Source organism: Aquarana catesbeiana, linkage group LG04 (assembly GCF_042186555.1).
Source record: "Aquarana catesbeiana isolate 2022-GZ linkage group LG04, ASM4218655v1, whole genome shotgun sequence".
NCBI lineage: Eukaryota > Metazoa > Chordata > Amphibia > Anura > Ranidae > Aquarana > Aquarana catesbeiana.
Genome location: NC_133327.1, coordinates 187,434,698 through 187,458,913, shown reverse-complemented (window position 1 = coordinate 187,458,913; position 24,216 = coordinate 187,434,698). Strand labels below are relative to the sequence as shown.

General features: G+C 45.5%; 1 pseudogene; it reads left to right on the top strand.

The window, feature by feature from the left end:
* Window positions 1-3,866: 3,866 nt before the first annotated feature.
* LOC141141721 (5S ribosomal RNA) lies at window positions 3,867-3,982 on the top strand (annotated as a pseudogene).
* The last annotated feature ends 20,234 nt before the right edge of the window (window positions 3,983-24,216 follow it).

Here is a 24,216-nt window from a genome sequence, read left to right as displayed (position 1 = left end):
GCTAAAAGCTCAGGATTCTGTGGGGGCCTGGCGGATGAGTCTGCTTCCGATGAAATCCAATGAATCCCCCCGATGGGGGGAAGGCTGCTGCACTTTGTGGACATTTGGAGAACAATAATTCAGGATGAGTGGGTCACCTCAATTATATCCTGCGGTTACAAGCTGGTGTTGTGGGGGGGTTCCCCCTCAGAGGTTTTTAAGATCCAGTGTTCCCTTGGATCCTCCAAAAAGAGACTTATTGCTTCAGGTACTACATCATTTAGTGCATCAAGGAGTGATTGCACAGGTTCCTGTATCCGAAGGATCGAACCTGTTTTATGTTTTAAAAACCATCACGGGGTCATAGGGCCCAGTTTTGAACCTAAGATCCCTAAACCAGTATCTACTAATCCAGTCCTTTCGGATGGGGTCTGTCCACTCAGTTGTAGCCGCGCTCCAGATGGAAGACTTTTCTTTAAACGTACATCACAGGACACAGAGCCATAGTAATTACTATGTGGGTTATAGTCCACCTTCAGGTGCTAGACACTGGCACACCCTTAACAGGAAATTGCCTCCCTATAGAACCTCTCCTATACCGGGAGCATCTCAGTTTTTTCGCCAGTGTCTAAGGTGTTGGTCACGAGTGAAGATGTGCTGTGCTGAGCTCCACTGGAGCAATCCTTGCTGGGGCTAGCTACAGTCGGATCTATTCAAAGTATCTTTTAGGCCAAATTGAATGGTGCCCGGGCCTCATATCTGAAGAAATGAGGTTTTGCTTGTAAAGGCTTCTCTTTTTAGAGAGCTGGACCCTGGGATCCAGTACTTTTGGTATTAAGGCCATAAAGTTTTACTGGCGAGGTGCTATTACAGGTCCAGGATTGTGGGTTCCCCAAGGGTCCCCGGTTCCTGAAGGTTTGTTAACGGAACCCACCGTGAAAGGTGAAGATTGGGTCTGTTGGTTTTACCACAGAAAACCCTGCGGCGAGAAAGGTAAGTGGAGTTTTCTTATGAACTGTCTCCTTTAAAGTAAATGTTGTCATGCCTAAGTGTCACCACTGGGGGTTGTATGGAGCACGTACCTTCTCATGCTTTGCTCAGAGATCAGGCTGTGTCACAGAAGCAGCAGACTTTTTTCCTCCGGCTAGCAGGCAGACCTCTGGTAGGTTTGGGGGGTTTTGCTTCCTCCAGACACCCCCACCTGGGCTGAACTCTTCCCCTCTTCATGAGGCTGAGTATAAAGGAGAACTGAAAACGATCAGCAATGCTGCTTTCACCACCCCTACTCATCAGCGGCTTTCAGGTCTCCTCCACGCCATCCCTTCCTCACTCACAAACCGATCCCATCGGATTGGAGGCCCGTGCTTGTGCGGGAAGGAGAAAGAGAAAGGAGGGGGGTGTGATGCCAGGTGAGGGTGGGGCTTAGCGCAGCATTGGCGTCCTCCAAAGCAGGAGTGTGTTTTAAAAAAAAAATTCCATTTGTGCTGGCTGCAAAATTGTCAGAGAGACATAAGAGCAAAGAGGGGCATGAAAGAGGTTTGGTGACAAAGGCATTTCCTATTTGACACATTTACTATTTGCATCAGGCTGAGCATTAATAGCAGTGGCTGGACTATTGCTCAAGCAGTGGATGCCATTTCTTCTGGTAGTACCTCTGTTTTGTGCATTGGGCTAAGGTCAGAAGGGGGTGTTGAAACGCCCCAAAAAAGAGCTAAAAGGGTCTCCCTCAAGCTCTGGAAAGCCTACTCATTTCTACAAATGGCATCCTCCCCTGAGAGCGGGTGGCTGGTCCGAGTGAGCATCGGGGCCACAAATTGTTTGCAACTGTTTTCAACCCTGCAGCCCCTGTTTATTTTACTAAAAAGATCTTTTTTCCTCAGCCATGATAGCTTTAAAAAAAAAAAAAAAATTTAGCGACTTTAATCGCATCCCAGTATGGGTCAAAATGCAACAGGTTCTCTTCCATTGCCCAGGACCCTCAAACTGAGGAACTAGGGGTGGGAGAAGACGAATTCCCTCAGGGGACCTTGGTGAGGCTGATGACTCCTCTTCTGAGGTGTCAAATGTGGGAGAATCAGCTGTTTCAATCTTAAGATTGATGGTGCAATTTCTTGCTGAAAGTTCCGCTCCACATTTATGTACCCTTAACTGAGTGTTTGGGTTCGCTAAAGCCTCCTCAAGCTGTGCATGCCTTTTCCTGTCCAATCATTGTTGGAAAAGCTTTTTTGTATCTGAGAGGATCACCCAGATAATTTTTTTTTTTTTTTTATTATTTTCCATCCTAAAGTTTTCACGCTTTATCCTATAGTGGATGAAATTCACTAAGTAGGGTATACCAGCAATTAACACTGTTATATCCTCTGTGAATAAGAGTTTGACTTGTCCGGCAGACAATGCTCAAATGCTTAGGGATCCAATGGATAAAAAGTTGGAATTCCTATTAAAAAAAACAAAAAAAACCCCACTTTTTCTTTGGCAGATTGAGCGTCTCAGCCTGTGCTGACAGTAATTGCTTAATCGTCGAGAGACCAGTTTAAACAGGTGTTCAAGGTTATCCTGCTCAGCAGGCCCAGAATCTGGCAGCTTTATGTTTGCAATAGTTGTCTTGAGAGATCTATCCTTCAGGCCTTGCGGCCTTCGCTAAGAACCATGCAGAAGCTCCTGGCTAGTCTTCTTTTTGCGGTGAAACAGCTATTTGGGGATGTTTTGGATAATACATCCAAAGAAATTCTAGTGGAAAAAGTACCCCTTTTGCTATTTAAGAAAAGGAGTAAATGTATTTTTGTTTTTAAAGCTCCTTCTTCTGTGCCAGGGGCATCAGCTTCCAAGCAGTCACGACGGCTTCCGCCCTCAGGTTCAAAAGGTAATCCTCAGGGTTAACCCCAGGGACAAAAGAGGTCTTGGGGGAGGAAACCTACAAGATACTGAAGCCTTCTTATGAGGAGGCACCCCCATTCGCTCAATAGGGGGAATTCTTCTGCAGTTCTCAAGGAAGGAAGAGTGTCAAGAGGAATGGGGGACTTCCTCAATAGCTCCAAGGTACAAACTGGAGTTCCAAGAGTTCCCATCTTCTTGTTTTCTCAGATCAAATGTTCCTAAGGATCCAGAGAAAAAGAAGTCTTTCTCTCAAGCATTGGACCATCTTTTGGCAAAAAGTGATCATGGTGGCCTCCATGTAAGAGCAGAGGTTAGGGTTTGGTTAAATCCAAATGGACATTCTGGATCTCAAAAATCTAAATTCAATTCCTGAACATAACCACTCTTTTTTCGCATGGAGTCAATCTAATCAGTTATCTCCATCCTACAAGGAGGAGAACTTCTGGCGTCAATCAACGTCAAAGATGCATACCTCCATATGCCTATTTCCTTGCTCACTAGTAATATCTACTTTTCAAGGTGGAAAATCTTAATTTTCAGTGTGTAGCTCTGCTTTCCGGTCTAGCTACTGCACCTTGAGTGTTTACAAAGGGGACCCAAGGTATAACGATTATGGTTTACCTTGACGATCTGTTCTTGACAGTCCAGTCGGTAGCCCGTTTAGACCAAAGTATGGTCACCACATTCAACTACCTGGAATATCTACGTCGGTTTCTCAGCCTAGGAGAAATCTTCTTAAAACCATGAAAAGGGCTAAGATACTTGGGTCTGATCATAGGTACACCCAGAAAAGAGTATTCTTGCCCCAAGCAAAGATCAGCGCCATAAAGGAACTGATTTAGGTGGTCGAAGCAAGATGAATTCTTCTATTCAACTTTGCATGAGGTTGTTGAGAAAGATGGTGGCTTCATTCAAGGCCGTTCCTTATGATCAGTTTCATTCAAGACATTATCCTATCGGCTTGAAACAAAGGGTTCAAGGTCTAGATTCCCAATGTGTCTGACTCCAGAGCCTACAGCCACATCACCCTGAAAGAGCCTGATCTCGTCTGATCTTGGAGGCTAAGCAGGGTCGGGCCTGGTTAGCACCCGGATGGACCACCTGGAAATACCAGGTACTGTAGGCTGGGTATGCCGGAGCCTCAGTTTATGGTTAATATCCAAAAATCTGCAAAGGGGAAAATCCTTCCTCAGTTACCATGGAAGTGGCCCAGATCAGAAATGACCTTGCCCATTATCATACAAGTACATATTTGGGGGGCACACCATACAATGCATTTAAATTCAAGATGGTGCTGCTGTAAGACCTATAAACAGTACAAAATATTTTACAGCGCACACATACAAGAATGACATTTCCTGCAGGGCTAGTTAAAAACACCTGAACACCTGAACATATTCAAAAAATACGGGGGTTTGGTCACACTATATGGTCATATAGTGCTAAGCCCACTTACTGCGACAAAGTACCCCGAATTAGTGGGTCCTACACTAGTAATAGAATGGAAGATCCTCTGTCTCAACCATGGGAGCTGAACTCCTCTATGTGGGAGAACTGAAAGGGATACATCCTAATCACTGGTGGCCACTAAATAGGAGGTAATGAGGAGGGGGAGGGGTGCTCCAGCCCAAAAACCTGGTCAGGGCCTATTACAACATACAAGTACATATTTGGGGGGCACACCATACAATGCATTTAAATTTAAGATGGTGCTGCTGTAAGACCTATAAACAGTACAAAATATTTTACAGCGCACACATACAAGAATGACATTTCCTGCAGGGCTAGTTAAAAACACCTGAACACCTGAACATATTCAAAAAATACGGGGGTTTGGTCACACTATATGGTCATATAGTGCTAAGCCCACTTACTGCGACAAAGTACCCCGAATTAGTGGGTCCTACACTAGTAATAGAATGGAAGATCCTCTGTCTCAACCATGGGAGCTGAACTCCTCTATGTGGGAGAACTGAAAGGGATACATCCTAATCACTGGTGGCCACTAAATAGGAGGTAATGAGGCCTGCAGGAAATGTCATTCTTGTATGTGTGCGCTGTAAAATATTTTGTACTGTTTATAGGTCTTACAGCAGCACCATCTTGAATTTAAATGCATTGTATGGTGTGCCCCCCAAATATGTACTTGTATGTTGTAATAGGCCCTGACCAGGTTTTTGGGCTGGAGCACCCCTCCCCCTCCTCATTACCTCCTATTTAGTGGCCACCAGTGATTAGGATGTATCCCTTTCAGTTCTCCCACATAGAGGAGTTCAGCTCCCATGGTTGAGACAGAGGATCTTCCATTCTATTACTAGTGTAGGACCCACTAATTCGGGGTACTTTGTCGCAGTAAGTGGGCTTAGCACTATATGACCATATAGTGTGACCAAACCCCCGTATTTTTTGAATATGTTCAGGTGTTCAGGTGTTTTTAACTAGCCCTGCAGGAAATGTCATTCTTGTATGTGTGCGCTGTAAAATATTTTGTACTTGCCCATTATCATTCTAGAAATTCAGGCAGAGCACTTGGTTCTGAGGGCCTGAACATTCAGTTTACGGTATTGTTCTGCCAGGATTCAATCCGACTATGCCACAGCAATGTCCTATATTAATCACCAAGGGGGCATAAGAAGTTGTGCGGCCCAGAGAAAGGTGAATCATATCCTATCTTGGGCAGAAAACAATGTACTTTGCCTATCGGTGGTCTTCATTCTAGGAATAGAAAATTGGCAGGCGGACTACTTGAGTCTCCAGCAGTTGTTCCCGGGAAAACGGTTCCTTCACCCCGATATCGTCCTGTCAATATGTCAAAGATAGGGGATCCCAGACATAGATCTGTTTACGTCCAGGTTCAACAAAGAAATCAACAATTTTGTGTCAAAAACAAAGGATCCCCTAGCATATGGAACAGATGCCTTGCTATTCCCTTTGAATCGGTTCTCACTGATTTATGCATTCCCTCCTATTCTGCCTGCATCCACGACTTCTTTGCAGGATCAAGCAGGAAGGGAAGTCGGTGATTCTTGTGGCCTCTAGCGGGGCCCAGGAAATCTTGGTATGCAGGGATCGTAAAAGATGACAGTAGGGGACCCATGGATCCTACCGCCACGGCCAGACCTTCTTTCGCAAGGTCCAGTATTCCATCCTACTTTACAAACGCTAAATTTAATGGTTTGGCTATTGAGATCCACACTCTGAAGAAACATGGGCTGTCAGGTTCAGTGGTTTCTATCTTGGTTAATGCAAGGGAGCTGGCCTCCATAATTGTATATTATGGAGTCTGGGAAGCATATGTCTCCTGGTGTGAAACCAGGGGTTGCACCCCAGGAAATAGGTCAAAGGTAGAATCCTTGACTTTCTGCAGATGGGGTGAGAAATAAAGCTGGCCTTGAGTGCTTTTTAAGGACAGGTCTTGGCCTTATCGGTATTATTTCAATGACCACTTGCTTTGCTTTCTTTGGTTCGTAACTTTATTCAAGGGTAACACGACTTAATCACCGGTTAGGTCACCCCTGAACCCTTGGGACTTGAATTTAGTTTGTGGCGGCATTACAAAAAAGCCTTTTTTTGGATTGAACCAACATATTCCCTTGGTCCTTTTTTGACAAGGAAACTATTTTTTCTAGTAACCATATCTGCTGCAAGAAGGGTATCAGAATTGGCTCCTTTTTCTTGTAAAGAGCCATATTATTATTCACAAGGATAAGGTAGTATGGCGTCCTCATCCTAACTTTTTACCAAAGGTAGTATCAGGTTTTTATCTAAACCAGGATATTGTTCTATCTTCTTTTTCTCCAGAACCCTGTTCTATGGAAGAAAAATCACTACATTCTCGTGATGTGGTGAGAGCAGTCTAATTAAAGACGACTGCTCAGATTCGGAAAATGGATGTTTTGTTCGTATTGCCTGAAGGTCCTAAAAGAGGACAGGCAGCATGGAAATTTACTATTCTAAATGGATTCGACAAGTAATCGTTCTAGCTTATGGTTTAAAGAGGTAGTTTCTACCCTCTCAAATCAAAACGCACTCCTCTAGGGCTGTTAGTGCTTCGTGGGCAGTGCATCACCAAGCCTCCATGGCTCAAATCTGCAAGGCCGCAACTTGGTCTTCAATCCATACATAGCAGAGGGAAGACACACTAAAGAAGAGTGCTGCTCACCCCATTGTAGGCCCATTGTAGACCCTTCCCATTTTTTCAATCCATACATTCACCAGATTCTATCAGGTGGATGTAAAAAGACATGACGATGTCGCCTTTGGGCGTAGTGTACTGCAGGCAGCAGTATAAGTCCTCTGATCTCATGGTGCCCTACTTTTGTTGTGTCTCCCTCCCCTCAGTTGGCATTGCTCTGGGACATCTCACATAGTAATTACTATGGCTCTGTGTCCTGTGATGTACGATTAAAGAAAATAGGATTTTTATAACAGCTTACCTGTAAAATCCTTTTCTTTTGAAGTACATCACAGGACACAGAGGTCCCGCCCCTCTTTCTAGTATACACGTGTATTGCTTTGCTACAAAACTGAGATGCTTCCGGTATGGGAAGGGTTATATAGGGTGGCAATTTCCTGTTTAGGGTGTCCCAGTGTCCAGCACCTGAAGGTGGACTATAACCCACAAACAGTATTAATTACTATGGCTCTGTGTCTGGTGATGTATTTCAAAAGAAAAGGATTTTACAGGTAAGCTGTTATAAAAATCCTATTATTAGCATTCATCAATATAAAGGACTTGTATTTACATGTACCTGTCTTTCAGCCTCATCAGAGGTTCCTGCAATTTGCAGTCGAGGAATGTCATTTTCTGTTTGTGGCTCTACCCTTTGGGCTTGCTACAGCTTCCCGGGTGTTCGCAAAGGTCCTAGCACCAGTACTGGGTCTTTTAAGGGCCCAAGGCATCCTGGTGCTTGGGTATGTGGATGACCTCCTGCTCAGAGATCACTCATTACAGGCTCTAGAACAGAGCATAACATGCACAGTGCGGCATTTGAAAAACTTAGGCTGGATCAGAAATACCGAAAAGTCAGTCTTGAAACCAGCTCAAGGTCTAAGGTATTTAGGTCTGATCCTAGATATGGTCCAAGCAAGAGTATTCTTGCCACCCGCAAGGATCTGTGCCCTGAAGAATCAGGTGCGTCAGTTAAGGGGCACCAGACAACCCTCCGTTCGGCTCTGTAGGAATCTTCCAGGGAGGATGGTATCCTCCTTCGAGGCAGTGCCCTATGCCCAGTTTCATTCCAGGTCTCTAAAACAAGACATCTTGTTGGCTTGGAACAGGAGGGGACAAGCCCTGGATTATCCAATGTTCTTATCTCCTCGGCCACGCTTAAGCCTAAACTGGTGGTTCCAGAATCAGAACCTACAAAAGGGAAAATCCTTCCTCCCAGTAACTTGGAGAGCACTGACTACAGATGCCAATCTCTCAGGCTGGAGAGCGACCCTAGAGGGGCTCACAGCTCAAGGGAAATGGTCAAGGACAGAACAGATCCTGCCCAGCAACGTCTTGGAATTACAGGCAGTATGACTGGCCCTATGGACAGTGGAGCTTCAGGACTGCCCTATCAGGGTTCAGTCTGACAATGCCACTGCAGTGACCTATATAAACCACCAAGGCGGTACCAGGAGTCGCTCAGCTCTGAAGGAGGTGAACCACATACTAGCCTGGGCAGGGGGACAGGGGCCAATTCTATCGGCAGTCCATATCCTGGGAGTAGAGACCCGGAGGGCAGATTATCTCAGCCGCCAGCAGATCTGCCTGGGGGAATGGTTCCTACACCCAGGGTGTTCCAGGAAATTTGCCAACGTTGGGGATGGCCAGAGGTGACTTAATGGCATCCAGGTTCATCAACAAGCTACAGCAGTTTGTGTCCTGAACAAAAGATCCTCTGGCAATCGGAGCAGATGCTCTGGTAGTTCCATGGAGCCAGTACTCCCTGGTTTATGCTTTCCCTCCGATCCCTCTCCTTCCACATTTTTTGTGCAGGGTTTGGAGAGAGGAAGTTCCAGTCATTCTGGTGGCACCAGCCGGAGACTGTGAGACTGACAATAGACGGGCCATGGATGCTTCCACCACGCCCCGATCTACTGTCTCAAGGTCCTATATTTACAGTCTCTAAATTTGACGGCATGGCTATTGAAGCCAGGGTGTTAAAGGACCGTGGCATCTCGGGAGTCAGGACGAGTGGTGTCTACTCTAGTAAATGCTAGAAAAGCTGTCACTAGGAAGATCTATCATAAGGTCTGGAAGACTTGTATTGCTTGATGTGAAGCCAAAAAATGGCATAGTCAGAAATACGTGATTGGGAGAATTCTCTTTTTTATACAGTCAGCTGTGAAAATCAGATTGGCTTTGAGTACAATCAGAAGTCAAGTTTTGGCCCTATCAGTATTCTTCCAAAGGCCTTTAGCCTCCCATTCACTGATCCAAACCTTTATGCAGGGGGCAACTCGCTTGCTTCCCCCTATTAGGTCACCTATGTGTCCTTGGGACTTGAACTTGGTGCTGTCTGTGTTACAGAAACAGCCTATCAAGGAAATCCCATTAGACTTGCTGTCACGCAAGCTAACCTTCCTGATGGCTATCACCTCGGCTAGAAGGGTGTCAGAGTTGGCGGCCCTTTCCTGCAGGGAACTGTACTTGATCTTCCACCACGACAGAGTCGTGTTACGACCTGTTCCATCCTTTTTGCCAAAAGTGGTGTTGGCCTTTCATTTAAATCAGGACATTATTTTGCCATCTTTTTTCTCTTAGCCTCGTTTGGCGGAAGAGAGACAACTGCACTCCTTTTATGTTGTCCGGGCAGTCAAGGTTTATTTGTCTAGATCTGCGGAGCTCTGAGGATCGGACTCCTTTTTTGTTTTACCAAAAGGACCTAAGAAGAGGCAGGCAGCTTCCAAAGCTTCCATTGCCAATTGGGTCCATCAATTGGTCATTCAGGCCTACGGTCTGAAACGTAAAGCTCCTCCTTTTAGGGTGAGAGCTCATTCTATCAGGGGTGTAGGAACCTCCTGGGCTTTTCGCCATTAGGTATCTGTGGCTCAGATTTGTAAAGCTGCTACCTGGTCTTCAGTGCATATGTTCACAAAATTTTAAGTCAAGAACGCGGTGACGTACAGTACCTGACTGAGAGATTGTGTTTCCAGCGCGATACCATCGCACTGGTTCTCGGCGACAGGGTGCTGTGCATGTCGCGCTGGCTCGCTGATCGGGAAAGGAAAACTTTTTCCTTTCGCGATGAGTGACAGGCAGTGCTGACAGCTGTCTGGTATGAATCCTGAGGGGGAACACCGCACCAAATTTTAAATAAAAAACTGGCGTGGGTTCCCCCCCAGGGGCATACCAGGCCCTTAGGTCTGGTATGGATTGTAAGGGGAACCCCCTACGCCGAAAAATCGGCGTGGGGGTCCCCCCCAAATCCATACCAGACCCTTATCCGAGCACGCAGCCCGGCCGGCCAGGAAAGGGGGTGGGGACGAGCGAGCGCCCCCCCCCCTTAGCCATACCAGGCCGCATGCCCTCAACATGGGGGTGTGGGTGCCTTGGGGGAGGGGGGCGCCCTGCGGCCCCCCCACCCCAAAGCACCTTGTCCCCATGTTGATGAGGGCAAGGGCCTCTTCCCGACAACCCTGGCCGTTGGTTGTCGGGGTCTGCGGGCGGGGGGCTTATCGGAATCCGGGAGCCCCCTTTAATAAGGGGGCCCCCAGATCCCGGGCCCCCACCCTATGTGAATGAGTATGGGGTACATGGTACCCCTACCCATTCACCTAGGGAAAAAAGTGTCAATGAAAAAAAAAAACACAGTACATAGATTTTAAGAGTAATTTATTAGGCAGCTCCGGGGTCTTCTTCCGACTTCGGGGGTCTCCTTCTGACTTCTCCCAGTGTTCGGCCTCTTCTCCCTGGCCCCTCCGCTATCTTCTTCCAGCTCTTTTGCCAGCAGGGGGCCCGGTCTGCTGCCGCTGTCTTGTCGCCGCTGTCTCGCCGCTTCTTTTCTTCTTCGCATCTTCTCTTCTTCTCTTCTTCCGATGTTGACACGACGCTCTCTCCAGCTGGAATGCTGTGTGCGAGCTGCGGAGCCATTTATATAGGCGGTGACCCCACCCCCTTGTGATGTCACGGTCCCAGCATGCGCAGGGACTCTGGGGTCACGCCCCCTTATGATGCCAGAGTCCCTGCGCATGCTGGGACCGTGACGTCACAAGGGGGCAGGATCACCACCTATATAAATGGCTCCGCAGCTCGCACACAGCATTCCAGCTGGAGAGAGCGTCATGTCAACATCGGAAGAAGAGAAGAAGAGAAGGAGAGAGGAAGCGGCGAGACAGCGGCGAGACAGCGGCGACAAGACAGCGGCAGCAGACCGGGCCCCCTGCTGGCAAAAGAGCTGGAAGAAGATAGCGGAGGGGCCCGGGAGAAGAAGCGACGAGACAGCGGCGACAAGACAGCGGCAGCAGACCGGGCACCCTGCTGGCAAAAGAGCTGGAAGAAGATAGCGGAGGGGCCCGGGAGAAGAGGCCGAACACCGAGAGAAGTCAGAAGGAGACCCCCGAAGTCGGAAGAAGACCCCGGAGCTGCCTAATAAATTACTCTTAAAATCTGTGTACTGTGTTTTTTTTTTTTCATTGACACTTTTTTCCCTAGGTGAATGGGTAGGGGTACCATGTACCCCATACTCATTCACATAGGGTGGGGGGCCGGGATCTGGGGGCCCCCCACCCGCAGACCCCGACAACCAACGGCCAGGGTTGCCGGGAAGAGGCCCTTGCCCTCATCAACATGGGGACAAGGTGTTTTTGGGGTGGGGGGGCCGCAGGGCGCCCCCCTCCCCCAAGGCACCCACACCCCTATGTTGAGGACATGCGGCCTGGTACGGCTCAGGAGGGGGGGCGCTCGCTCGTCCCCACCCCCTTTCCTGGCCGGCCGGGCTGCGTGCTCGGATAAGGGTCTGGTATGGATTTGGGGGGACCCCCACGCCGATTTTTCGGGGTAGGGGGTTCCCGTTATTATTCATACCAGACCTACCTAAGGGCCTGGTATGCCCCTGGGGGGAACCCACGCCGGTTTTTTATTTAAAATTTGGCACGGTGTTCCCTCTCAGGATTCATACCAGACAGCTGTCAGCACTGTCTGTCTCTCATCGCGAAAGGAAAAAAAAGTCTTCCTTTCCCGATAAGTGAGCCATCTCGGCGCTGGCTCCCGCGACGGGGCTTGCAGGTGTCAAATCTCGCCGAGAAATGCGGCGAGATTGACACAATATCGCGGTCACCTACTGTACAACACGTACGATGGCACTAGAAAGAGGAAGTTCAATACCAAGTGCGCCAACCTTTGGCTTCTTCTGCTAATCTTGTGTTATTAGAAGTTTGGTGACAGACGATTTGCACTTTTCAGCCTCGTGCTTTTCCGATCGTTACTGCTCTTCAGTTTGTGCTTGTGGGTTCGTATTTCTATTACGTATTTGATTTTCATTGCGTACTTGTCTGCTCATTTCTGATTTTCAGCTCCGGCCTTTCTGTTTTTCAGTGCTTTCTGTTACTTTGTTCTGACTAGCCGACTGTTTTGAAGCCATGAGGACCCTCACCCCGGACCAGAGGGTTTATAACTACCGTCTGGCCAGAGCCAGAAGAGTGGTGGAGAACGCTTTCGGGATAATGGCCAGCCAGTTCCGCCTATTCCTTACGCCAATCAACATGGCGGAATATAAACTTAACCATATAATCCTTGCATGCTGCATTCTCCACAACGATTTAAGGAGAAATTCAATGAACTATGTGGCCTCAGTTGGGCCTGAGGCCGGACTTCAACAAGAAACCCTGACGGCGCTTGAAGCCATCCTGGCTTGCCCCCCAAAGCGCCCGTGAAGTAAGACAGAAGTATGTTGAGTACTTTGCGGGTAGGGGGGGCCATTGATATGCCAGAAACTGTTTAAGAAACATTTTATCAAAAATGTTTTAACTTAAACTGAAACAAGATTTCCTTTGATTTACTGCCTGGGTTTCTTTTAGCTGTCTCCTAGGTTCTCCAATTATTTTTTCTTTTTAGACATTTTCTTCAATAGTGCAAATGTAATTTATTTGATACATGAGGTGACAATCTCTTCTTCAGCGAAATATTATTATGTTGTGGGTCTGCTCCACACACCATGTTTTTGTTGTTAATGTATGTAATGCATTACTGAGAAAAATATTCATCATTTTCAGCACCGTGAATGAATTTTGTGGAGTCACGAAAATGGCGTGATTGTGGCAAATTATAAAGCACTGTGGGTGTTATTTACTAAATGAAAATCCACTTTGCACTCCAAGTGCACTGCAAAAGTGCACTTGAAACTGCACTAAAATCGCACTTGTAGTGCAAAGTGGATTTGCGTTTAGTAAATAACCCCCATTGTCACTGTAAAAACAAACTTACTACAAAAATTGCTATTGAGCATTGAAAGAAGAAGCCACACATCGTTGAGTAGAAAACATTTTACTCAAAGCACATTCACATGTGCGTTAGAAAAGTGTTTTTGAACAAACCAATATCTTTGGTGTATACATTTTTTTTTCACATTGTAAATATCCTTTTTTTGGTTAAACAGGCATGTTTCTATGCATAACATACACAACTCAGGAACTTACAAAGTTCAACTTTGATAAAGTGAAGGCAATATCAGACATGAGTATGTCCAAACTGTGATGATATTGCCTTCATCAGATGAGATGATGTCACCCCTGTAAAAGCCACATTTTGAAGATGCACACAAATCGGGATTCAAACTGGGCATTTCCCTCCTGATCCCATGCCTAATGTCAACATGTGTTAGCTCCCATCATGGGGGGATCAATGGATGTGTTTTGGGGGTGCAACCCCTTCCTCTCACCTACTTGAGTTGCGAGGAAGGAGTTGCACCCACAAAACATGTATATTTATATCCCGTGATGGCAGATAGCACATGTGTGCATATTCAAAATTTTGGCTTTTAAAATACTTTAAAACTTTTTTTTAAAAGCAAAAATACACAAGAAAAGGTACAATTTTTATGTGTTTTATATTCTGCCGAAAACATCAATGATGTTCTTCATTGATGTTTTCCTTTATATTTTCTAAATCACGATTGCACCCCATTCTCTCCCCGATGAGGATCTGGGCACTTTCACTTGTGAAATGAGATTCTTCTTCCATAACATCCACATCACCTAAAATAAAAAAAAAAACACACCTTGTATTATAAATATGCAGGCATCCATCTATTACCTGAAGCTGTGGTCTCAGACACTCACCTGTTGTGACAATTTCGCCCACTTCTTAAACGGGCGAAATTGTCTGCTATCTTCCTCCACATCCTCTGCTTGTGGTTTTGGGATCTCCCCTCCTTTAGGAGGTGGGGGGTCCCTGGTGTCCTCAGATGTCCTGAGTCTTTTCTCCCCTATGTAAATAAAAAATAGGTAAACTTAGCATACAGATATTTGAGGGCAGAAATAGGAATATGAAACATTGCTTGGAATGGTCGTACAATTGTCTATTTTGGCAGAGTTCCAAGCTGAAGAACATTTTATTTCCTTTCTAAAGCTGGAATACTTCCTTTTTTGTTAAAGTATCACACATGTAGAGACCCCTAGTATCCACTGGAGCACCTGTGTGGGACACCCTAAAAAGTTTGTTCTGGTGTCCCACACTAGTGCTCCTGCGTCCAGATGTGTAAATAGCTGCTGAGTGTCCTCTCCTTACACTGAATCAACTTTGCATTTCATTCTAGTTACAAACACATCTAGACAACAAACTTATTTTAATACAAATAGGCCTGAACAAATGTAGTTAACCTGTATCTGCCAAAAACATCTTATAAGTGGGCGAACGAACGATGTTTCCTACGATTGATTACTGTGCCCATGAACATGAAAATTGCCATTTTAAACTGTACAACAGTAAAGAAAAGCACATGGAGCAGCATGCAAGTAATAATAATAATAAGAACACATGACAACTACTTACTTTTTAGAAGCAGTTTCCTGATCTTGCTGTACTGATCTTGCTCCCTCAATTTGAGGTCTGACCATCGTTTCCTCAATTGCTCCTTGGATCACCGTACCCCAAATTTCTGGTGCAGACTCTTCACAACTTTAGTCCTGATCTTGACCTTTCTCACATTTGGGTTTGAGTAAGGTCCATGCTTCCCGTCATAGTCGGCCCACTTCAAGATGTCCACTATTTCTATAAAGGACATATTTGAGGCCTTAAATCTCCTCCAGGATCGGGACGTTCGTGGCTCCGGCCTTTCGTCGTTGCTGCTCTCCTCTGTATGCACCTGTTGTTTTTCTGCCATGTGCTCTCCCACTGCCCTGAAAAAAAAGGCGTGGGGAATATACTAGAAAGGACAACAGGGACAGGTGGAGTTTTTACGCATGCGCAGTGTATATAAAGCGTAATGCGCGTGCGTTGTACGTACGATCTGTGAGCGGAGGACGGAGTAACGGAAGCTACGATCGTTATAACAAAGGTACAATTTTAACTTGGTGCATCAGTGGCCTATACTGCTTATAGATTGAGGCCTATAATGGGTCAAGATTAGGATAGTTTCGCCTGACATTAGGGTTTGTCTTGTGTTGTGTCTTGCAGAGAAAATGGATCCCTTCAATGATAGAGAATTTCTAGGAATATTCATTATGTTCAGGGAGCTGCTCTGTCTGGCAGCTGAACCACCGTTTTTTAATAATCAAACAAAAAGGCAGGCAGCGCTAAAGAAACTGCTTGAATTTGTGAAGCCGATGATCCCCACAGCAGACATCAAGTATTTAACGTCCAAAATTGGTGGCATGAGGAGCACTTATAATAGGGAGCGCAAGAAGGTCCAGGATTGCCTGAGATCAGGAGCAGCAGATGACATTTATGTACCCAGGCTGTGGTATTATGACAGACTGCATTTTCTGTCAGACCAGAGGGAACCCAGGCCAGCACTCTCCAGTTATCCTTCAAGGCTTCCTTCCCCCCCAGCTGAGGCTTCTAACGACCAACCTGGGCCTTCCAGGCAGCAACATGTGGAGGAGCCCAGCTTGAGTCAGGTATAGCATTCTTCATTCTAGTTGTCAAATTAATGATGTTAAATAGGTGTTAGTTTTGATCACTAATTTCTGATTTCACAAAGTGTTTTACATATCAGTAGACAGTAGTGGCCACAAATGATTGGGACAAGAATGAAAAATGCTGGGGTCAGAATGATAGTCTTTTCTATTTCTTAACATTCAATTTGCAGCAGTCATGAGCTGAAAATTGTGTGTGATTGATGAACCAAAAACTAAAACTATGTCCCTTTTTCATACACAGGAAAGCCTCAGCCAGGCCCTGGAAAGTGGCAGCCAGGAGGTGGTCGGGCCCAGTAGTCTGCCCGAATCCCAGGTCCCTCCCCTTGGCCTTCCACAAAAGAGTGCCAGGAAGAGGAGTAAGCTGCAGGAGGCAGCACTTGGCCTATTTATGAAGGCTACTGCGGCCCTCAGAAATCCCCCCAGTCTTCAAGAGGACTATGCCTACATGTCAGCCTGAAAAATGCTGGAAATGGTGGAGGGCCAATGCCTCTTATGTGAGAAAGTTATGTTACAAGCCCTAAATAAGGGGTTGAGGGGCGAACTCACAAGCCAAAGCCACGTTTGTGAGTTGAACCATGGTCCTCCTCCTCCACCTCCTGCCACAAGTACAACACCAGAGCCACAGCATGGAAGGAAGCGTGGAAGGAAGACAAGAGAGTGATGGCCTGGGTTCAGTCTGGTCTGACAAAAGACACAGAAAGTTGTATAACCACAGCCTGGGGACAGATATGTCATCTGCTGCTGTTCCTGATCTCTTGTAGTCCTGGATTGTGCTCCCTATTATAACGACTCCTCAGGCCACCAATTTTGACTGTAAAATAATTGATGTGTGCCCTGGGGTACAAAGGTTTCGCAAATTTCACCAGTTTCTCCAGCGTTGCCTTCCTCTTTCTTTTGTTATGACCCAGAATAAATGGCTATTTATATTTCAGAAATACTTGCCTATGTATTTTACTTCAAAAAAGACAGTTTGTTTGTGAGTAGGCAGATACATTTCCTAAATACAATGTCAAATTAACAAGGGACTCCAACACAAACCAACCTCCTTGAGGTTAAAAAATACAAGATAATAATGGTGTTGTGGTAACTTGACACAAAACGAGAAATAATATTATGGAGAGCACTATAAAAAACAAAAAAAAATGTAGATCTTGATAAAAAAAAAAAATGAAACAAAAATTAGAAACATTATTATGGAGATCTGACAAAAAACAAAATTAATATTATTCATGAGATCACGAGAAATAATAAAGAAATCAGTTTGTCAGAACTCTGTGTGAATATGAGCAGCAAAATAACTGCATTATTCTAGCATTATAAAGAAGAAGAGAATGCGCTGAATTAAACTATTTAAAAAATTGCAGCGTGATGAATGTGCTATCTTCATTACGAACGCTAGTTTTACCAGACCGATCGCATTCCGTCTCATAATTTATTCTGAGCATGCATGGCACTTTGTGCGTCGGAATTGTGTACACACGATCGGAATTTACGAGAACAGATTTTGTTGTCTGAAAATTTGAGATCCAGATCTCAAATTTTGTGCAACGGAAATTCCGATGGAAAATGTCCGAGCCTACACACAGTCGGAATTTCCAACAAAAAGCTCCCATCGAACATTTTCCGACCGTGTGTATGGGGCATTAGAAGGAGGAAACAGCCCATGCTCTCTATTTTTAAGCCAAACAGTAGGGTTGGGTCCCATAGCTCCAGCAGGTGATCTTGTACCTAGAATGTTTTTTTTATAATTAGCACATAAAGAATTGGGGAGTAGTACAGAGTACTACTGCACGCAGTACAGCATGCCAGAACATATGTAGCACAAAAAATTTCACTTCAAGCCCTGGTTTACGCTACACGTCGCCTGCGATTGGCACAAGAATTGCACTGCATTCCTGTTCAAATCACATGTGATTCTGTGCCTGTTCATTTGAGTGCATGAAAACTGCAGGCAGCTTTTTTTTTGCTCATTTACACATTTTGCGACCTGCTTTTGGGGTGTTGTTAAATTTTAATTGACACCCGCAGCAGATTTACAACAATGTACACTATATAAACACATTAATTAACATACAGGGTCAATAAATAGGGAGTACAAAGTACAATCCTACTTCCCCCCTGGTGACCCAGTATGATTAGTGTGTGCTTGAACCTGCAGTGGTGTAGCACCCTCTAGTTTATGCTACTAAAAGTGTCAGTGTAGGAAAATTTACCTGACTCATGTTACAGTCTGTTAGACTACTTTCACACTGGGGCTGCGGCCGCGTTCGCGGTAGAGCGCTGCTCAGTTTTAGCCCCAAAAAGTGTTTAAAAACCCCAGTTTTGGGGCTCTTTGAAAGCGCTGCCCATTTATTCCAATGGGCAAGACGTTTTGGGACAGCGCTCCCAAACGCACCACCCGATTGTGAAAAGTCACACTGGAATGAATGGGAGGCGGTTTTCAGGCGCTTAACAGAGGTTATTTACAGTGCTAAAGCGCCTGAAAACCGCCCCAGTGTGAAGGGGGTCTGAGTGTTAGTTGGTTCAGGGTTCGCTGGAGTTCGGGGCTGGGCTCCTTGCATCCCCCTGGTGTCTGGAAGGTTGGAGAGTCTTCTGGGGTTGGAGGGCGGAGGTTGGGAGGAGCTGCCATGAGAGTTTATGGGTCCCCAGGGGTGGACTGGCAGGGGGCAGAGACAACCCCATGGGTGAACATGGGCCATTTGTGTCAAAGAGTCGGTGAAAAATGGAGATGGAGTGCTGACAAGAGGCTGTCGGTGGCCCTTGAGGGAACCCCCTGCAGGGGAGTGGTGATACATTCGGCCTGGAGGCTCAGGATAGCTGGCCAAGAAAGAACCCACCACAGGATGAAGTTGGAGGAGAACCTTCAGGAGAGACATGAGAACCTTCGGGAGAGACAAGCAGGATAGAGCAAAAGATAGACAGTGAGTAGAGATCAGCACTAAACAGGAACAACACAAGGGGAGAGACTGTCAGCTGTAACAGTGCTCTCTGAAGACAGCAGTGGGCTTAGTCTTCATCCTTGCCCTAGGGAATCTCCATGGAAGTGTGCCATTTGGGCAGGACTGGGGCAGAAAGTCAGTCAGGAGGACTAGGAGGAAGATCAGCCAGGAGTGGTTGGTGGCAGCCAGGTGGGCTAGCAATTTCTGTAAGCAAGTGGAACTGGGATCAAGTGGAGCTGGGATCAAAGGGAAGCAGAAAGAGGAATATCACACTGTTTGCTCTCTGAACTACTTTGTCAATGGACTAGGAGTTCCTGCCTGTAATGGGCCTTTGCTGAGCTAACACAAAACTGTTAGTTCCCACAAAAGTGAGCAACAGGTGCTTAGTTTGCGCAGGAGGAAGGAAAAGTGGACTTTTGTAAATAGGGAGGAATTGTCCATTTGTTTATAGTTCTAGACATTTTCCAAGTTGGGCATCCCATAATTCCCTACTCCATCCAAGTTGTCAACCCCTGATATAACATCCTAAACAAGCCAAAGACTGATTCCTGCGTCTGAGTGCATGAAGGAAATGCTGTGTGACTGGCTGTTCAGCAGGGGGGGGGCCCGGGACACTGGCGACTCCTGCAGGGGTGGTGCTATAGTGGATTAAAGCATTGTTCCGGACGAAATTTAATTTTTTAGATAAAAAATACCCCTATAATACTCATGCTTAGTGTATTCTAGTAAAGGTATGCTGTAAACTAAGGTCCGTTTTTTAGTTTTGCAGCAATGTTTTCTTACTTTATAAAGTCCCAGCAGACTGCAGGCCATCTCCTATGTGGGCATTTGAAGCCAGAGTGCATACCTTCCTGTATTCCGTGCATGCTGGTTACCCAGCATGCACCTGCAGATCTTGCACATGCTCAGTGCAGCGCCAGCAGTGTAATAGCTTGTAGGTCGGGTTTCCATAGCAATGGCTGCATCGGAGTAAGTTGCCGCTGTTCCGTCAGGTATGGCGACCCGTCAGAATTGGTAACAGAAGTGACGTTCCGTCGCTGCCATCTTGCTACACCCTGCACTCCTCCACTGTAATGATACACCGAGAAGGGGGCAAGAGGACATCTTGTTACACCCACCGGAGTTTTGCATGTCACTGTTATTTTTAACAGGAAACGCAGCTTATAAGGTGAAATACAGTATATAGAAATCTGACGGACTGTTTAGATTTTGAAAAGCAGCAGCAAACCTGCTGATCTCACAGGTTTGCTAATGTGACAGAACACTTTTATAATTCAACATGTAAACAGTCCGAAGGATTTCCAAATACTGTTTTTCACCTTATATGCTCCGTTTCCTATTAAAAATAACTGTGAAATGCAAAACTCTGGGTGTAACAAGATGTCCGCTGCCCCCTTCTTGGTGTATCGTTACTGTGGAGGAGTGCGGGGTATAGCAAGATGGCAGCGATGGAACTTCACCTCCGTTAACTTCTTTGTGCTGCATTAGTGGCACCAGTGTCACAGTTAATTAACCCATTGATGCCACCAATGCAGCACAAAGAGGTTAATTAACTGCCACTGGTCACTAATACATCAGTGACAGTACATTAACCCCCTTTCCTGCTGCATATTACAAATACCATAGCTAATTAAGCAAACTCCCCTCAGCCACTGCTCCCCCCCCCCCCCCATTCAAAGAGTTAATTATGCCATCTGCAGATGGCAATCTGCTCACTTATGTGATGCCCTGCTTGGTTCCTCCTCCTCGATCGCACCCCCCCCCCCCCTGTACCGGCCCTGCATTAGTGTCCCCGGATAGAATAGCCAGAAAGAGACATTCAGTGGAGCAGAGGGGAGACATGCAGGGTCATTAAAGAGAACCTGTCACCTAAAAATCATCACACTTTTTGTGATTAAAAAAAAGTTAAGCAAAAAAAAAAATGTATTTATTTTTGCAAAAACAAAAACAAAACAAAAAAACACCTAAGCACATAAAATACACCCCCCCCCCCACATATACGCATGTACGCATGTAAACGTGCCTACATGTGAAAACATCAATTGCAATATAGTACACATAATAATTCTAGCCCAAGACCTCCTCTGTAGCACTAAACTGATGACCTATAGGGGGTTTTTGAAGTGTAGCCTTTAGAAAATATAGTGTACTGAAGTTTGCTGCCATTTCACAGGCGCAAACAAATGGTTTGAGATGTTCGGTATCTACTCGGTGCAACCTCGTCTTTAATATTTTACCAACAATGCGGGTAGTTTAGTGCGTTTGGTTGCCCTAAAAATTCACTTTAGTGTGTTTTTTACAGAAATTTTGTGTTTCTTAGACCTTTTAGGGTAATATCAAGTGACATAAAAAATTGGATCTACCACTTTTTTATTCCCTAGGGTGTCTGCTTTCAGAAAATATATAAAGTTTTGTGGGTTTTATGTAATATTCAAGCCTAAAATGGGCTAATATTCAGGCAGCAAAAAGGTTAAGAGACAAGTGTCTAAAAGCCCTACACTAATCTGGCCCTATGCTCATTATTAGCAGCATTCCCTAAGCTTTCCCTATCATAGCTAAGCACATTGCCCATAAAAATGCTGGGAACTCAACCTTTTATAGTGGAGGAACTACCTTATCCAAACACCCACTTACTGGCCCTTCTAAGCCATCTCACCAAAGTTCAAAGGTCAGGCATTATTGGTAGCTGGTTGTTGTGAAAGATAAATCAGTCATTAGTTCAGCAGGTCTGTGAACCACAAATTGGTTGGGCTCACCTCAAAGCCCTGCTCGATCTGAGCCATCTGAAATAAATCAGGAATACAAGAGAAAAAAGACAAAGCAGTTTGTGCCATCTCAAGAGCAGACTATATTTCAGAATAAAGGCATATAAATTATTTTTATGAGGGAATATTACAAGAAAATTTAGCATGCATTATATTCCTGTTAGCTTTTCCTCTATGATGCCCAACAGGAGTTCATGTACGCAAGGAACAGCTGGAATTCTTCATCTGTAGTTTATTACTGAGTTACAAAATACATTATGAAAAGCAAATGTTCATTGCAAACAAACGGCACATTAATACAGTGATGTTGGCAAATAGAATTGAGCCGAACACCCCCCTGGTTCGGTGTGTGCCAGAACTCTCGAACATCTATTAAAGTCTATGGGACCCGAACGGTAAAAATCAAAAGTGCCCCTTTTGAAGGCTCATATGCAAGTTATTGGCCATAAAAACGATATGGTGGTCCAGTTACTTCCCTGAGGGACGTGTATCAATGTAAAAAATGTTTTAAAAAATATTGTTTTTAAAGGAGCAGTGATTTTAATGCTGCTTAAAGTGAAACAATAAAAATGAAAAATTCCTTTAAATACAGTGCCTGGGGGGTCTCCTTAGTTTGCCTGTAAAGTGGCACATCTGTACTGTGTATAGAACCTGCTGCAGCAAAACTGACATGTGTAAAGAAAAAAAATAACATTTAAATTGATTTTCCCTGCAAGCTTCCATTATTTCTTTATTTCATATTTTGGCTTGGGGAGCCACTCTGTATGATGAGGCCACATTTTAGTGCATTCAGAACAAGATTAGAGATTTTTTGGATAAAGTCTCTTTTGCAGACTTTGGATAGAAGTAAAAAGAAAAATTGGCCCTTAGGTGTTAATTGTGCCCATGAAACCTATACCAAAAATTACTTCAAGATAAAATGAACACCTACAAAGCTAGGCAGCCTAAACAGCAGAGATTCCAGATCCTCAAAAACATTTAATTAGTGACATCGGCATCAGGGGCTTGATGGCTGATTCATTTTGACAAATGTCAGCCATTCAACAGAGTGTGTGGACAGACACTCTCTTTTATCTGTCACAAAACTACCGGGAGCACTGAATGCCTGTTCGGAAAGCATGCTGGGTGCAGGGCAGCCCAGCAGCTCAATTGCATACTGGGCAAGTTCTGGCCAGTGGTCTATTCTCATGACCCAGTAATCCACTGGATCATCTACTGGAAAGCTCTCTATGTCTGTAGCAGTCTGTAGCAGTAAGGTGGACCTTGCAGCTGACTGCCTTGCCCAATGATGCCAAAACAGTGCCTTCCACGTGATGGTACAGAGCTGGAATGGCCTTACGTGCAAAGAAAAAGTGACTGGAAACCTGCCATTGTGGTACAGCACATTCTGAAAATTCACGGAAGGAGCAGAATCCACCAGACGAAAAGGCAGGAATTGTAAAGCCATCGGTTTCGACAAGCTGAATTTTAGACGCTGGGCATGTGAGGGGCAGGGAGTGTACTTATTTTTTGATGCAGCAGCTGGGGCAGAAAAATTTGCCTGCTATATTCTACAGCTGGTGGTGTGTTGCTGGCAGACGTGTTGTAGGACCTGTGACACCCTTTGCTATACCATCATTCCTGTCAGTGGAGGCTGCTGAGAGGTCATGAGATATAGTGGGGGTAGACATGAAAGGTGAGGAGGAGAAGAATTGTATCCCTTTTGTGTGGCTTTCAGGTGCTTTTGCCAATGGGCTAAGTGGTGGGAGGTGAAGTGCCTTGTCAAGCATGTGGTACCCAAATGGCTGGTGTTTTTGCCACATTGATCCGCTTGTGGGAGATTTTGCAAATTGCATCAGTGCGATCAGCTGCACATGTGCTAAAAAAAGACCCACCCAACTAAGTGAGCTGGGAGATAACAGCTCCACAATTTGATGGAATAGGTTGGCTGCTCTCTACTGTTCATTGATGGCTGCTTCTGGAGGACATCCTGCCTTGTTGGGGTTGTTTCTCCCCATTACTTTCCTCATCTGCTCTATCTGGCACCCTGGTCATGTCAGCGACCTCATCATCACCATCCCCTTCATCCTCATCATCAATGGAGCCAACAAAACGATGTGGCTGGGGGAACATGACTGCCAATTTGTTGTTTATCAGTGTTCTCCCCTCTTTGTAGGTTCATGTTACTCTCTTCCTCAACCTCAGAACCAACATCAGAATCAAGTAATGCCTGTGCATCATCAATAAGCAAGTGGCTGACTCTGTGTTCAAATAATTCAGCTGACTCCTCAATGCATGATGCTGGGGCTATGGCAGGAGTAGCTGTGGACAAGGAGGCAGAATAAGCCGCTCTGGCAACTGCGGTGGATTGCACACTGGTCTCAGCTTGGGTGAGAGAGGATGAGGAGGATGAGAATGGTTTAGTAAGCCAGTCCACCACCACCTCTGCATGCTGTGGCTGGATAGCACGGGCAACATCACTAAACAGAGAAAAACGTGCCCTGCCTGAGGACGGACCACGTCCACCTTTGCCTGTTGACACAGACGCTGCTAGCCCCCTCATAGTGGCATGGGAATGTCTGCCTCTTCTTGTTGGCCTCCCAGACATG